Here is an 18,194-nt window from a genome sequence, read left to right on the forward strand (position 1 = left end):
TCTAGACACAGGGGTTATGTTAAAATAATTGTAGAACTCTGTAAATCTTATAACATTTCATAATTTAAATATATGTGGTATTTTCATAAATTTTTAAATTACAGGTGTACCTCGGTTTACGAATGCATCAGTTAATGTAATTTTTGGTTTACGAATGAAAATCCATTGAAAATAATGGCTTGGTTTACAAATTGTTTTCGCGATACAAACAGATTAATTGGTTTTCAATGTATTTACAAATTAATTTTTAATCATGTCCCTGTACAGTATTTATGCCTTTTAAAGTGCACTTTATTAAGAGTTTTGAACAGATAAAAGACTTTTTTTTACTTTTTTCTCACCTCCGGAACGGATTAATTGATTTTCAATACATTCCTATGGGAAACCGCGTTTCGTTTTACAAATTTTTCACAATACAAAAAGTCCTGCAGAACGAATTAAATTCATAAACTGAGGTACGCCTGTAGTTCTTTAAAGCGGAGTTCCACTCATATTGTAAAAAAAATAAAAGTCAGCAGCTACAAAAAATGTAGCTGCTGACTTTTAAAAAACAGCCTCTCACCTGTACCATGATCCTGTGATGTCCTCCCCGCAGCCTGTTTCACCAGCCGTCTGGTGTTCCAGTTGCCGGCATCTTCAGTGTGGGCACCCGGCTGTGACATCTTGGGGCTCCACAGCCGGGTGCCCACGGAGCATGCACGAGTAGCGCTGTGCTTCCTAAATGGCACCGTAGTATTCTGGGACCTGTCACGTGTCCCAGAAGACTATGGGGAGGGAGGTGTTGACCAAATCTATGGAATATGAAATATAATATTTCTCTGATATGATTTGATTACCCTTAATGAGAGTTCTTTGACCAAGAGTGAAAGGTTTAACACAACAACCAAAATTTATTGGTGAATAGTAGGGAGGTCTAAACTAACATACCACAATCTATCTATTTAACAATAAGAAACAAAATGTATATGATTCAACCAATGAATTAAAGCATATGCTATTCATACCCTAAACCCACAAACAGCAAGACGGACAACACATACGACAATCATGTATACATGTAAGTGCCAGAGAAATGTCCTGATATTTACCAATGGTGTAGCATGGGGGCCCCCAGGATCGGTGGATCTTCTCTCCTGTCTTCCCCCAAAACCTACCCTGATATACACCTATCTCCCATAGACTTGCATGGGGCCATCCTGATTGGTAGAACTATCCAATCCAATCCATTTTCCATATCTGACGCATCTCATCCAGGATTGGACAGTTTCCCCACCCCATATTGCTTACATATCTCAGCCCCATCCCAGAGCCTCCCCTTTTAGTGATAAAATTACATATGCCAGGTCATGGCACCGAGGCATCTGGATCCAGGCTTTCTCATCAAAATTCCCTCCATTATTGAGAGTATGGAGGGAACCTTAGGTCATAGCCTAGTAAAACTGCATTCCCCAGATAGCCATCACCATTGCATATCTAAAGAGAGGGTACTTTGAAGTGGCCCTCATACAAACAAAGAGATTTAACTGGCCTGGTCTAGATCGTTATGTGGGCCCCATAAAGTCTGAGATAAGGTAGTTAATTTAGTGGTTGCCCCCTCTCACATAATAGAACATTTCTTGTGGCATGCACATGTTTACACACCAAACATTCCTCCAATACAATACAAAGCTATCTCTACAACTTGATCACTTGTTCCAATGTCTATGTACAACACACCGCTATCAAACCAAGCTCTGATATTTCCAGCTTTGTAACTTGGTTAACATATAGTTATAAAAATATCTATTTACAGTTGCTGATGAAGATTATACATAAACCCCTCATAAGTCAACAGGAGGGTAGGAGGACAACTTCCACTTTAAATCTCCTAGGTGATCGCAGTGGAAGTGGGAGTGAGTATCTGTCAAATTTGGGTACCCACTCCCCAAAGGTGCCAATCCATAATGGGGATTGGGGAACCAGTCTTTAAAGCAGAACTTCCCCTTTTGGGCGGAGCTCTGCTTTAAGCATTAAAATACAATTTTGCTTATCCACACCAGCTACATGAATAATTACACTGTATACTAGCTCATTCTATTGCAGATCTTGTGTATCCACTCTTTGGATGGCTAAATGTTTGGAACTTTATCAGATGCAAAATCTTAGGATTTCTCCTTTTTTGAGTCAACTTAGGTAGTACCTGTACTGCTAAGTACTGTATACTAATGGTGCTACCTGTTGCTGTTTTTTACATATGTCGAATGCACATACTTGTTTAAGCAAACAAAGAGTAAAGGGTGAAGTACTGTTTAAACTGTTGGATGTCATTTAGTGTAGAGTCATTGCTTTTAAAAAAAAAAGGCCTTATAGTGGCTGTACATGTTTAAGATATACTACCTGATGTTTACTATCTGACCTAACTTACCTAAGTGTGTTGAGGTGGCCATGGGTCTCATCCATCTACAGTCTTCACTTGCCCATGGACCCAAAGTGAATTTAAACTACAAGTGATATAGTAAACTATCACCAAAAACTATTATTGTACATAAGATAATACAAATTCTAAGTATTATATAATTAAGCATTTCAATTTGAATAACAATCTTTAAAAGACCCCTCAAAATTACACAAAGTTGTCAAAGCTTAGGATTTACTGATACACAAACTATAACAGCAAAACAGTGACCAAGCAAATTGCAGCTGCATAAATAATATTCTTATGAAAAGACTTGATAATATTCTTAAGAAAGTACTCCAGTAACTGTCAACATTGTGATTATAGATGCAAAAGACAACACTCCCACATTTTCTAACATCTCCTATAATGTCAAAATCTATACAGATATGGCATCAGGAGAGAATGTTGTACGAGTAAGTACTAGACATTAGGAAATCAATCAACATTCTTTGCCCTTAAAGAAAATTTATGATCAACTATTACAAAAAAATTATTATTTTACATAAGATAATACAAATTATAAGTATTAGATAATTAAGCATTGCAATATGAATAACAATCTTTTAATCTCTTAGAAGCCCACAATGCTGTCAAAGCTTTATTTTTACTTATACACAAACTATAACAGTAAAACAGTGACAAAGAAAATTGCAGCTGCACAAATAATATTTTTAGGAAAAGACTTGTAAAAGCCACAATAGAAAGAATCTACGTCATACTATCCCAAGTTTTTCATTGTGTGATTGCACAGCTATTCATTTACAGAGTCCACAGGGTTCTTTGAGCAAGGAGGAGAGAAGAAAGAACATGGGGTGTAATCTATTGCCTCCATTATTACACAGATAACTTGTTCCTGATCTGTTGTGGAAGACCTTAAACCAGCAGAATCTCCTAAAACCTCTTCTAGACAAACTAGGACACAGTTCATCTGACAAATTTAAAAATTAAATTGTGAGCATGCTATCAAACTATCAAACTGCTAATATCTATCAACATACAGTCCAACATTAAAAAAAAATATATATAAATATGACATCAATCTTACAATTAATAAGTTAACACACCAAAAATTAATTGAGTCTATAAATAGTGTCAGTATTAATGTCCATATGTATTTATCCACAAATTGCTTATAAAAGTTCAAATCCTTTCTTCGCTGCAAAGTGCAAAATTATAGTGCAAAACCAAAAAAAAAACTGTAATAGTGAAGAAATCACCCAGTGTCCTTCACCTATTAAGATAAATATCTCACCTACCATAATTAATTATAATATTTGGGAAGTTGCCACATACACAAAACAATCCTTGGCAGATCAGATTGCATTAATAAATTCATCCAACCATTAATGGATTAAATATATATGCTCTTATCCTTAGTTCACTTGCTATCAATGCCTCAGGGTTATCACAATATGATCAAGTTCACCACACACATAGAGAAACAAAAGGAAGGATCTGGGTGTTCAGGTAGATCATAATTTTATTCATGGCATGCAATGCCACACTGCAGTTTCCAAAGCAAGCAAAATCCTATCTTGTATTGTGAGAGGTTTAGACTCCAGAAAGAAACATAACATTCTACGGTTGTCCAAATCATTAGTAACACTTCCAAAAATGTGTATTTATTTTGTTCCTGCAGGAGCCTGGAAAGCATTGCACCCATGATCAGTGTCTGTTGAAAGCTTCAGGCCTTGCGAATGAACTACAAAAGCGCTCATCAGCACTCTTGCAGTTCATTCAGAACTATAAGCCATCAACTGCAACTTGTAGTTCATTCATGGGATAGCCCAAAGGAGTTTTATAAACAATAATAAAGACACAATACAATAATATTCAAATCCAATGTTCTTTATTGGAAAATATTTGGCCATGGTGCTATTTAAAGGGTACTAATCTTATGAAGTATGCTTAGTATCCCAAATATAAATACAAATAAACCCCCTTAGTGCAAAATAATGACAATTAAATACGGTGTACCCTTCCCTTATTCACAAACTTCCCCAAAATGCATATAAACACTTAAACCCCAAAAAGTGTGATAATCTGCTTAGTATCCCAAGTATAAATACAAATATAGTAAGTGCTCAAAACAAAAACAAAAAAACAAAAAACACACAATTCCCAAAATAATAAATTAGTCCTTCAAAATATCAAAGTCATTCAAAATCTCAAAATCAACCTCCAGGTGAAGACAGCCTCCAAAGTAGCTTCTGAAACCAAAAAAAACCTCAAAAAAAAGAAAGGAAAATGCACATAGTGTATTATCCTTAACAACTTGAATTATTCATTCCATAAGGCATGTGATTCACACAAAAACACTTGTGAACACTATATGGTAAAGTGAATAGCTGTGTAAACACGTGCCCGTGAAACAATCTAGTGATAAAAACTGTGAAAAACATGTCCACTTCTAGAGTGTGCAAAATAGATACCCTTACCAAAAAAATATATAAACACAAGCTTAGTAATCCTCCAGGCAGGGTACTGATATATAATAAGTTCCTCCAGAGGGATCTTCACAGCCACAATATTATACTCCTCTCCACATCAGTCTCCAAACGATGCCCACCATAAACGAAACCGCAATAGTGTAATTCCATAAAAAATTAAACAGAATATACTTTATTTATGTACTTACATATATCTTCATCTTTAAAATTGCCATCAAACAAGAAATCAGCCCAGCCACACCTCCTGAAATCCTCAGCAGATCCTCTCCTGTGTCTCAAATGGAGATTTCCAGGATCCAAAATGGCTGCTCGATAACTTCCGGTTCAGCTGTGCGTCTGACGTCACTTCCCTTTGACATGTTTCGTTAATTAGACTTAGGCTGATTTCTTGTTTGATGGCAATTTTAAAGATGAAGATATATGTAAGCACATAAATATATGTTATTCGCAGGAAACTGTGAATGAAAGACATGGCTGTGTAGTCGGGCCCCACACAACTGTGCTCTTTTCAAAAAGTGATGGCAGGTGCAGGGAAAAGATTCCCCACCTCCTGTCACACTGAAGTGTGGTTCAGGGGAACTAGTGGCAGGAGCTGAAACATGTTACATGTTCCACCCTAAATACTGGTGGAACATCCCATATGGAACAAAAATATATTTGAAATATATTTAAAAAATATGCTTCCCAAATATATTGATGAATATTTGAAATGCTACAATTTTGGCCATAATCAATATATTTATATATATATATATATATATATATATATATATACTGTATATATATATATATATATATATATATGTGTATATGTATATATATATATATATACAGGTGAAACTCGAAGAATTAGAATATCGTGAAAAAGTTCATTTATTTCAGTAATGCAACTTAAGAGGTGAAACTAATATATGAGATAGACTCATTACATGCAAAGCAAGATAGTTCAAGCCGTGATTTGTCATAATTGTGATGATTATGGCTTACAGCTCATGAAAACCCCAAATCCACAATCTCAGAAAATGAGAATATTGTGAAAAGGTGCAATATTCTAGGCTCAAAGTGTCCCACTCTAATCAGCTAATTAAGCCATAACACCTGCAAAGGGTTCCTGAGCCTTTAAATGGTCTCTCTGTCATATAGATAGATAGATAGATAGATAGATAGATAGATAGATAGATAGATAGATAGATAGATAGATAGATAGATGTATATAATGCATGTTGAAATTTGTTTTTTTATATATTACAAAATATATGAAAAATATTTTTAAATATTTTTTTTTTACATATAAAATAGTAATTTTAACATATATTTTTACAGATATTTTTACATGCATTCCAAAAATGTAGAATTTGCAATAAAAACGCATTTCAACATGCAGTATATATATATATATATATATATATATATATATATATTTTGCTTTGTTTTTTTATTAGTACATAGCTAATAAGGTTGAAAAAATCCATTGGGTAAACTAATAAAAAAATGAATGAAAAAAAAATAATTATAATGAAATACATTGTAAACTTCCATATTCAGAACCCTATACCTACAGCTGATCCAAAGGGAAAGGCCTTCAAACATTGTAGCAAGCAAAATCCTTATACAAGCGTGTCCTTACAAATTATTACAATTATTTATTTGTAATGCAAATTAGTCAGAATTATTTTAAAGTTAAAGGATACTTCCAGTCCATTCATTCACGGAATAAATGATGCGGCCGTGTGGGTGGAGCCCCGCACAGCCGCACTGTTTTCAAATTTGACAGATAGCATGGGAAGAAGTCTCCCCGTACTATCTGTCAGAGGGAGGGGAGGCGGCGGGCAGCAACTGTGGCTATGGGAACATGTTTCATGTTCCACCCTAAAAATGGGTGGAACTTATCCTTTAAAAAATACATGCTGATGCTGCTAAAATTGACTTGGGCATCTAAGCAGTAATGACCTCTATGCACAAAAAGGCACAGACCAAAAAAGAATTTCATGGTCATGCGCTGAAATTCATTGTTTTACGCAGCCCAAATATTTTGAATGGGTTGTCAACTCACTTCAGGTAATGAAAATTATAGGTCTTGCACATTTTGTTTCAGTGCAATGCAATGCACAGATCATATGCATCTATGTGGTACATTGTAGAGTGGGTGCATTACAATGGACTATTGATTTGTATTGCGGTGTAATTAGCCCCTTAATGCAAGCTCCTCACAGTCCTTTAAGGGGTTTCTGATGCCAGGAGGCAGGTCAGAGTTTCTGATCATGTGACTATGGCGACTGGCTGTCACAGCGGTCACATTATCAGAAAGCTTTCTGTTAGCGACTGGTAGCTGCGTTTACATTCTGGTATGTCTACATTATTATTATTATTATTATACAGTATTTATATAGCGCCAAAGGGTATGCTCAGCGCTGTACAGTAGCAAGGGGGACAGAACATGAGACAAGACAGTAACAATACTCTACACGCGGCCCCTCAGCATTATACGTACTGTCAGTGTGAACAGGTTAAGTTTGGATGGCATAGCACATTTACTACATTACTGCAACAGATAGTAATGCACAGTAGAAGGTAAACTGGCCACTAAGTTATATATATATATATATGTGTGTGTGTGTATATATATATATTTTTTTTTTATTTATTTATATTAAGGACATATTTTAAAATTATAAACAGTATATTACAGTGTGTGTGTGTTTATAAATATGTATATATATATATAATTTTTTTTGGCTTGTTTAATATAGTATGGAAGCTAGGCATTTTTTTACTTTATTAAAAATGTGACTGCAATTCTATTTTAAAAATTTAGTATAGCTAAAAAGGGAGTTAAATCTAAAAATGATGGAAATGTAACAAAGAAAAGAAGAGAACTAAAATGGGTAAGGTTAAGTAAATAAGGACAATCAATAAGTATATATGGAATGTCTTTCTTTGTTTTACTTTGCATCAAACTTGTTTATTTAAGAAAATGGATGGGAGGTGGAATTTTACATCAGGGAGTTCTAAAGTCTTATAAGAGTAGTTTTGGTTTAAATGCTTAAGAAATAGTGCTACCTAATCATTTCACATTCTACTTCAGTATGCTGAAAATTTTCATTACTGGGGCACTTGTGTGCTGTCAAAATTGATTGAATGTTTGTCACAGATTTGAGGCTTTTTTTAACTGCTGTTTCGAGATTCTACATCCTAATGCCTTAAGTTCTCTGCCTCAGAGAACCATTTGTAAGAGAACTAGATGTTTTCAACTCAAAGGAATTATACCATTTTGAGAGAGATTAGTACTTCTTGCTAGCTAATAAAATTACAAATTTGTCATAATAATGACAGAGAGTTGACTGATATGAAGCAGCAGCTTTGCATTGAAAACAGTTACACTGTATTCAAAACGAACCCAACATAGCAAATGCAATGCAAATACTTTAGTCATTAACATTGTAATGGATAATGTACATTGATTTATTTCTAGCTGATAATGCTGTATCATGGTCTCTGTCACTGAAAGCATCTTTATTAAATGAACTCATTGGAACTGGTGCTCTTGATAATGAAGTCTAGTCACTGCCCCTCCTGGTTGTTTAAAAGTAAAAAAATCCAATGCCAACTGTGTGGACTACTAAGTCCTGCCGTCATAATCCCAAAGATTCTTTAATAATCATTTAGCAAAGCTGTTCATTTATAGTGCAATAAGAAGCTTAAAGCTTCCTAAAGCTGAAGTTTAGCTAGAAATATTAAAAGAAATATAAGCGAGCGCATATAATGAGATCTTATAGTTAGTGTTATACCTAGTAGTCGTTAGTACTGTAGGGTATAGGTAATAATTTATATATTCATAGATTCACATAAAAAGAGAGTATAAAACAAGTTCTAAAAAAGTATATGTAAAATTATGTAAATAAATTAATTACGGATAAATGAAATAGCTGCTAGCACTTAAGGTATCGGTAACTGTCCCAATATAAATGTATATCATAAACGTGCAGCGCTGTAAACTCATGAAACATAAATATCTTATATCATTCTCAAATATATAAAGTGCAAACAAGTGCGTGAATAGTGCAATCAAATAAATCACTGAGAGTCCGTGACGACCACAAATATTATACAGCAGTCAGTGAAAACTGCTAATGTCCTTTATCCAAGTGTGCAAGTGCAAACGTGCGGTTATTGATGAAGAGAATCCACTGCCACAGATGGATGTATACTCACCAGACTGCAAGTAAATCAGCGCATCTGTTTATATCACACATCTGGAGGTATATAATGACAGCTTCAGATTTACTCCTGCAGCTCCCTCCATTCGTCAGTTGGGGCAGGTGTCATCTAATCCTGGGGGGAATCAGCTCAACCACAGGAGTCAGAAAGTGCTTATATAGTGCAGTATTTATTGATGAGTTTAAATCACAGTAGTAAGAAAACATCCACATGGAGTAAATAAATTGTAAAATCAAATACCAAGATGGCCGCCGATCCTCGGTAGCGGCGGCGTGACGTCAGCAATGTAGGCTTCCAACGCGTTTCATGGGACAGCATGTCCTCAGGGGTATGCCCATAATGGTCTTTTGGTCTTCTGACTTAGCTGCACTAAGGATGATCTGACTGGGACTTAGCCCCCTCCTGACATCTCCTCCATTCACTTTTCTCAATAGAGGAGAGGTCTGATCAGTCACAGGATTCCCTGCTCAAATTACAGATTGTGTTACAGACAGTATACTCAGTGAAATAACTTTTCTCAATAAGGAGAGGGCAGGAGGGGACTTGTCGCTATTGTATCATCTTTAGTGGAGCTAAGCCTGGAGACCCAAAGCTGTTAATCTCCACAGTGCTGGAAGTGGGTAGTAGAGCACTGCAGCAAACATTTATACAAAATCTAGCAGCCTGCATATCATGGGACATTCTTCATTACAGGCAAATAATGTAATTAAAGTTGTAGGGGGAAAAAACATGTAACTAAACTTTTGCTTTAGCTTTAGTAGATATCATGTACAATTACATTTATGATTCACTGTACAGAATACAAGGATAAACTCTTCACTCATAACTGCATGTTAGTAAAAATGCATGAGATTGTGATAAATAACACAGCTGCCTAAAATGTAATGTATGCACATGGAGTGGAACAGAAATGAGTGAGGGGATAGGTTGAGTTCTGTAGTCCAGGAGGCAGGGCAGATGACAATAGTTGGGATTCAGGAGCAGTAAAGACAATAGGGGAGATTTACTAAAACTGGAGTGGCACAATCTGGTGCAGCTCTGCATAGAAAACAATCAGCTTCAAAGCTTTATTGTTAAAGCTTCATTGAACAAGCTGAAGGTAGAAGCTGATTGGCTACCATGCACAGCTGCAGCAGATTCTGAGTGCTCCAGTCTTAGTAGAGCTCCCTCTATGTGTTATCAAGCCAAGGAGGAAATTAGGAGGGCACTGGGTTTCTGGCAGATCAACAAGTATTTTTCTGTACAGGTATTTTTTTTTACATACATTTATTAAAAGATAAAACATAGGAAAGTGTGCATTTATTTGCCCTAAGATACGTTTGAACAAAGTCTGAAGCTTGATTACACAGTAATAATTGGAATTTCTAAGGTTTTTTTACAGTTTTTCTTAATTACCTGAATTATGTTCTAAAGCCACATTACCTAGTTGTCAAACAAAAGTGCACGTTTGTTTTGTTTGACTTACTTCTTCTAAACTGTTCTGTGTTCTGTGTAAGTCTTCTTTTCTATTTTACAAAAGTGTGTACATTTTGTATTTACTGAAGTCATAGATCTTATCATATCATGTAGCATTATAATAGAAAGCTGTCAGCACTTCTTAAAACTACTTGTAACTCTTTATAAATCCCCAGAGTGTGCATGAGTTTACAGTCTTTAGTGAATAAACATTGATTACTTCATAATAAAATGGTGACTTCGTACCACTATGAAATTACTTAGTGCAACAAGGTTCTTCGAGCATGAAGAGGGAAAAAAGTCCAAAACATTAGCAGTAAACTTTGGTACAGAGGTCTTTCCAAAAAAGTCCTTATTAAAGGAAATGCATATGATCCTTTATTGAATTTTGTATTACAGCAGCAGTGAGCTGTCTAACCGATAAGTGAATTACTGTCTAATCTAGAAGTTGTTTATGAACTATATATACAGTGTGTGTATAGATAGATAGGTAGATATTGGATTGTCATAGACCAAAAAGCATTTGGTACATTAAATAATATTGTATTGTACAATAGTATTACAAGTATAAATCCCTTAGCATAGGGGATTATGTAGATACAACCATGCTGAGCATAGCTAATACCAAGTAGTTTGTGCAGATTTTGTTAGGAAGGGGCATATGTTCTTTCGACTGAGGTCTTATTCACAATAAAAGTGGTGGCGGACATTTTGCTGCATTGTAAAATGTCTATCAATGCAAGCACACACAGAAAACAATTGTTTCCTGTGTATCCCATGCACACTGCAATGATGGCTTTGCTGCAGTCTACTGTGACAAGAAGCATACATGCTACATTTTATCGCAGCACACTGTACAGAATCTCATGGCACTGTACAGCAGTGCAGTGCATCACGTTTCTGTACATCACCATATATTAAATGTACTTTGGTATAGTTCAAATAAAGTTTCTACAGTTTAAAAAAAAGGGAGTTGTGTGCGATGCTCTGAATCGTGCAACACACTGCCCCCTACCGCAGTTAGGAACAGACAGCTGCTAGAGAGAGAGAGGTAAAGCGCTTCAGCTTCAGTCCATTCCTGTGTGAATATAGCCTGAGTCTTTACATTTTGGAGCCATTCCAAGACTGACAGAGGAATGCAATAGCATGAAGTTGCTAAGAAAGAAAGCAACATGGATTAGATGTTTAGATACTTCAAACCTAATTGTCTTAATAGGGAATATGAAAAACATTTGTCAAGGGTTCATTGGGGACTGTTACTCACCACATCTTTCACATAAACCAATTAAAATATACACCTATTGGGATTTCTGTTTCTTTTTTTACCAAAAACATACATTTTGGCCTAAATTAATAGGCCTACATTAAGAATTTTTTTATATACATATTTTTTAATTGGATATGTTTTAAAACAGGAAATAGAAAATCTTTTTTCATTTGTATAATACAAATTGAAAAACCCAGTCAAATAAAGCTTTATTTGTGTGAAAAAAAATGATATAATTTTCATTTTGGTACAGTGTTGCATGACTGTGCAACTGCCAGCTAAAGTAGTGCAGTGCAAGAATAGCAAAGTGGTTAAAATACACTGTGTGCTGTTTGTAAAAGTATTGCTTAGTGCAAATGCCATACTTGTAGGCCTTTTAAAAAACATATATTGAAAGCGAAAGCACACAATTGGCTAAAATGTCTTTGCATACAATAGCATTAAAAGAGCTCTTCACTAGATATGTCTGAACTCAACAAACTGGAATGGTGTTTAATACTTTTGGTCATACAGTCTATACAGTATGAATATTGTTACCCTTGTTGTCACAAAAGGTTACATTGTGAATACACTTAATTTTCCTAATGCTGACTTAGACTTGTCATTATTGTAAGGATAAGGCAGCCTTTTATGAAAAAAATTAGTTGCATGGCTTTGACACTGGCACCCTTGCTTCAGTAGTTTGAACAACTAAATCAAAGCAAGTATGCAAATAAAGATTTCTCAAGCCAACAAGTCAATGTTAAAAACCCTTTAACTGCTTCCCGACCGCCCTATGGCAGATATACTGATACAGGGCGGCACGGATTTGCAAAATCACACACACACACACACACATATATATATATGAGATTTTGCGTTTCCAGGTAGGGGGCATGCATACACCCTACCCGCACCGCCATTTGTGGCTGTCAATCACCAGGTCCTGGCCTGTTGATTACTCGCTGGTGCCTGGTGATTGCCGAGCATCTCCAACGGGGGGGAGAACTAAACAGGTGAAACTCAAAAAATTAGAATATCGTGCAAAAGTTCATTTATTTCAGTAATGCAACTTAAAAGGTGAAACTAATATATGAGATAAACTCATTACATGCAAAGCAAGATAGTTCAAGCTGTGATTTGTCATAATTGTGGATTTGGGGTTTTCATGAGCTGTAAGCCATAATCATCACAATCTCAGAAAATGAGAATATTGTGAGAAGGTGCAATATTCTCGGCTCAAAGTGTCCCACTCTAATCAGCTAATTAAGCCATAACACCTGCAAAGGGTTCCTGAGCCTTTAAATGGTCTCTCAGTCTGGTTCAGTAGGAATCACAATCATGGGAAAGACTGCTGACCTGACAGTTGTGCAGAAAACCATCATTGACACCCTCCATAAGGAGGGAAAGCCTCAAAAGGTAATTGCAAAAGAAGTTGGATGTTCCCAAAGTGCTGTATCAAAGCACATTAATATAAAGTTATGTGGAAGGGAAAAGTGTGGAAGAAAAAGGTGCACAAGCAGCAGGGATGACCGCAGCCTGGAGAGGATTGTCAGGAAAAGACCATTCAAAAGTGTTGGGGACTTTCTCAAGGAGTGGCCTGAGGCTGGAGTCAGTGCATCAAGAGCCACCACACATAGACGGATCCTGGTCATGGGCTTCAAATGTCATATTCCTCTTCTCAAGCCGCTCCTGAACAACAAACAACGTCAGAAGCGTCTTACCTGGGCTAAAGAAAAACAGACCTGGTCTGTTGCTCAGTTGTCCAAAGTTCTCTTTTCTGATGAGAGCAACGTTTGCATCTCATTTGGAAACCAAGGACCCAGAGTATGGAGGAAGAATGGAGAGGCACACACTGCAAGATGCTTGAAGTGCAGTGTGAAGTTTCCACAGTCTGTGTTGATTTGGGGAGCCATGTCATCTGCTGGTGTTGGTCCACTGTGCTTCATTAAGTCCAGGGTCAACGCAGCCATCTACCAGGAGATTTTAGAACACTTCATGCTTCCTTCCGCAGACGAGCTTTATGGGGATGCTGACTTCATTTTCCAGCAGGACTTGGCACCTGCCCACACTGCCAATAGCACCAAAACCTGGTTCAATGACCGTGGGATTACTGTGCTTGATTGGCCAGCAAACTCACCTGACCTGAACCCCATAGAGAATCCATGGAGCATTGCCAAGACAAAGTTGAGAGACATGAGACCGAACAATGCAGAAGAGCTGAAGTCCACTATTGAAGCATCCTGGTCTTCCATAACACCTCAGCAGTGCCACAGGCTGATAGATTCCATGTCACGCCGCATTGAGGCAGCAATTGCTGCAAAAGGGGCCCAAACCAAGTACTGAGTACATATGCATGCTTATACCTTTCAGAGGTCCAATATTGTTCTATGTACAATCCTTGTTTTATTGATTGCATGTAATATTCTAATTTTCTGAGATTGTGGATTTGGGGTTTTCATGAGCTGTAAGCCATAATCGTCACAATTATGACAAATCACGGCTTGAACTATCTTGCTTTGCATGTAGTGAGTCTATCTCATATATTAGTTTCACCTTTTAAGTTGCATTACTGAAATAAATGAACTTGTGCACGATATTCTAATTTTTCAAGTTTCACCTCTATGTAAACAATACAGTTCTCCTCCCTGTCAGATCATGCACACTGCTTTGGATGGTTGTGCATAGCACAGCCATCCAAAGCAGTGTGATTACAGTGAAGCACAGATACACAGACACAAGCAAACCAGCACATAGTAAACCCTTTGATCATCCCTCATGTTAACCCCTTCCTGCCCAGTGCCATTAGTACAGTTTCAGTGCTTTTTTTTAGCACTGATCACTGATTGGTGTCACTGGTGAAGTCAGTGACACCAAGTCAGTTCCCCCCAGTGTCAGAAATGCCCGCTGCAGTCCCGCTATAAGTTGCTGATCTTCACCATTACTAGTAAAAATAAAAAAACCCACGATTGTAAACACTATAACTTTACCATAAACCAATTAATTTACAAATATTGGGATTTTTTTAGCAAAGATACATAGAAGAATACATTTTGGCTTAAATTTATGATGAAATTTGACACGTTTAATAGCAAAAAAGTCAAAAATATTGTTTTTTTTTTTTTCAAAATTGTCTTTTTTTTTTATAGCACAAAAAATAAGAAATGCAGGCGATCAAATATCACTGAAAGAAAGCTCAATTCGTGGGGAAAAAGGACATAAATTTAATTTGGGTGCAGCAAAGCATGACCGTGCAATTGTCAGTTAAAGCAACACAGCGCCGAAACGCAAAAAAATTGCCTAGCCAGGAAGGAGGGTAAATCCTCAGGCAAGCAAATGGTTAACTAGCATATTCATAAGGAGGTCAGCAAAGAAGTTCACATCCAAGCATAGAGGAAAAGTATGGGGTGTTTTTTATTAGCCCATATTTTTACATACATTAGGATAATGGCCATTGATTAACAAATAGATTACAGTGTACATTCTAGGCATTGCTCAGCAATGATGATACATTTTATTTTTCATTAGAGTAATGTCCTCATATTTATGAAGCTACAGTTACGACTATTTAGGTCATTTCATGTTTGAGAAAACATATGTTAGTCTTTGACTAGAATATTCTTAATAGCAGTGAAGGCTTTAAGAAGTGTCTACATATTTCTGTAAAGCTCATTTAGGAATAGGCAATAAAAGCTTTGGTTGAAGCAATAATGCTGCAGGATATTGAGCAGACAATATTGATAATGGTGCAATGATGGCGTTGCTAATTTTATATTGATGCATGTATGAAGATCATGGATTATGATTCATGCATACTACTATGGTGCAAAGACACCTGTATATGTAAGTGCATCAACAGAAAATGTTACTTTATTTTTTTTTATTGTTTCACATTCCAAATGAAATGTTATGTACATGGACAGTTAAAACATTTCTTTAACACTTATGTACCAAGGCAGGGATGAGTGAGCAAAGTGTTATATTTCATGGATATCAAACAAAATTCATCACTCACTTGCATTAAATTTCTGAAAGATATAATCTAATTGATTGTTATGGGTTACTGCAACAGCATCGATCTTCAAAACACAAGTATTTAGAGGCTTTTCATCTTAACACTCTTCTTATAATTCCAGTAATCCCAGGATCACAGGCACTCTCTTACACAAAAATAAATTTATTTGGCTAAGGATTTGCTGTGTTTTTTCTTGTGAAACAAACATTGTGATCTATGCCAGTGACTGTCATTCCTGGCTGTCTGAAGAGTTGGCACCACCATTCACTGAATTCCTTATTTTGGCCAATTTGCTTCGGCAATCAAATCTGATACACAGTTGCATGTGGTTTCCAAGCTCACAGCAGAAATGAATGCCATGCTCTTTATATTGTATTTCAATATAGATTTCTTTTTTATTTCTTGTATGTATTTATTTTTATGTAGGCTGAATGCCATGACAAGGGACAATATCTACACACTTCTTTGATCTTGCTTTTATATAAATAAAACTGTTTATAATATATAAATATATATATATATATATATATATATATATATATATATATATAGTGATTTGTGTATACTGTAAATTGTGATATGTGGCACAGAAAAAGTGGCCGCTGTAACAAATGTAGAGAAATTTTAAACTTCTTAAGATAAAAATACACTTTGTAAGTAGCACAAAAACAACCAGATTTCTCTTAATTGCAGACAGTGCAAAGATCAGTTTTTATTATTGTGAGTTACTGGACTTTTTTGCATGCTATAATTGATGTTTTTACTGTTTTATTGAATATGCCTATCTATTTAGTCTTCCATAATCCGACTCCCTGTTTGTATGTAGACTATTGATTTACATAATGTGTCAGTAAATACTTTGCTGTTTATACACTAGAATGGAATGTCAAAATGAAAATAATGAAATAGTGTTTTGACATATTGTGATCCTTCTGTTTCCGAATCCTGGCTAACAATCTATAGCACAGCATGTGCATTTTCTTCTTCAGCAATTATTTCTCAAACAGAGGTGTTAGAAGTAAGGGCTACAGAATAGGAGAAACATCATTTGCAGAATTTAGTGAAGGCAAACACAGAACATATGTTTTAGTGTGTACACTGGAAACATATGAAATGCCTAAAGCTCTTAATAAGAACATGCAGCCGTTCAGTTTGACAATGAAGAGTTGCTATGTAGAAATAGCAATGTTCATGAAGTTTAGATAAATTTAAATTATAGTGAGGAAAATTATCATGTGCCCAAGGAAGTAACAAGGGGAGGAGTTTGGCTTTTGTATTTAATACAAATAGATGGATTCAGAAAAAATCCTCAGTAGGACAAAAGTGACGAAAGGAAAATAAAACATTCTTTTGCCACTTGTGGCAGACTAAACAGTATAGACACAAACTATACTTTTAGCAAGTATAGTGATAATTTACACAAAGATGTATGCAAAACATTTGCAGATGGCTGTCAGGGATTTAGAGGTACAGTGAGCATACACATAGTAGACTGCTGAAAAGCTTAGGCACTGACTGATTTACCCTGGATAGAAGTCCATTTCTGTCTCAGCCATGCCTGTTCAGTCCCCATAACGAAAGGATGTTTATGTGGCAGGATATTTTGATGAAACTGTCATACCTATGCTATTTGTATATCACTAATTAGGCTCCATGTACACTGCAGCTGATAAACTCACGTTTAGGAGCTTTTCTGTTTTTTTTCAGCAGCCACTGAACTCTCCCTATTGTTTCCTATGTGTCCATGTACACTATTTTGTTTACAGGCAGTTGAGTTTACAGTGGTTTTTTTTTTAACGCACCAAACTTGCGTTCCGGAGTAGATTTTATCAGCGTTTCAAACACCAAACGCTTGTAAACATGTGTAAACGCGGCTAACCGCGTTTATAAGCGTTTGTGTTTGGAAATTTTTTTTAACTCTTCCATTTCCAGATGCTGTCCAGAGCCTTTTTTCATCATGAAAAATGCATGCAAAGCATTTTCCTGGTACTCAAATGAATCTGGTACACCATACTTTGAGGTTTTGCATGAAAAAAAATATGTTAAAGACTGCTGCAATAGTTTCTGCACAGAAATGAGCTGGAACACATCCAAACATCACAAAAAAAAGACAGTTAATCTCAACAAATACTGCTCTCTCTGCTTCTGCTTTCTCTATTTCTCTCAAAATGTTTGAAATAGTTAATTTTTTACTGTTTTCAGTGCATTCTGGGCATTTTGGAAGGTCTCCTGAGGTTATCTTTAAAAAACACTTCTAAACACAAACGCACATAAACGCAGTATACAAACGCAGCTAAACAGACGTTTTTTAACGTAAGTTTTCATCATTCAGAAACATCCCGTGTACATGGAGCCTTACTCTTACAAACATTT

The 18,194-nt window shown here is 36.0% G+C and overlaps 1 protein-coding gene across 1 annotated transcript in view; it reads left to right on the forward strand.

Moving 5' to 3' along the window:
* PCDH15 (protocadherin related 15) overlaps nucleotides 1–18,194 on the forward strand; it is a gene marked incomplete at its 3' end in the record, with an annotated part of 1,039,494 nt that overhangs the window by 819,246 nt on the left and 202,054 nt on the right. The window lies entirely within an intron of this gene.

The sequence above is a fragment of the Staurois parvus genome, unplaced genomic scaffold (genome assembly GCF_062004578.1).
Source record: "Staurois parvus isolate SC_StPar_1 unplaced genomic scaffold, SC_StPar_1.0 ptg000604l, whole genome shotgun sequence".
Lineage (NCBI taxonomy): Eukaryota > Metazoa > Chordata > Amphibia > Anura > Ranidae > Staurois > Staurois parvus.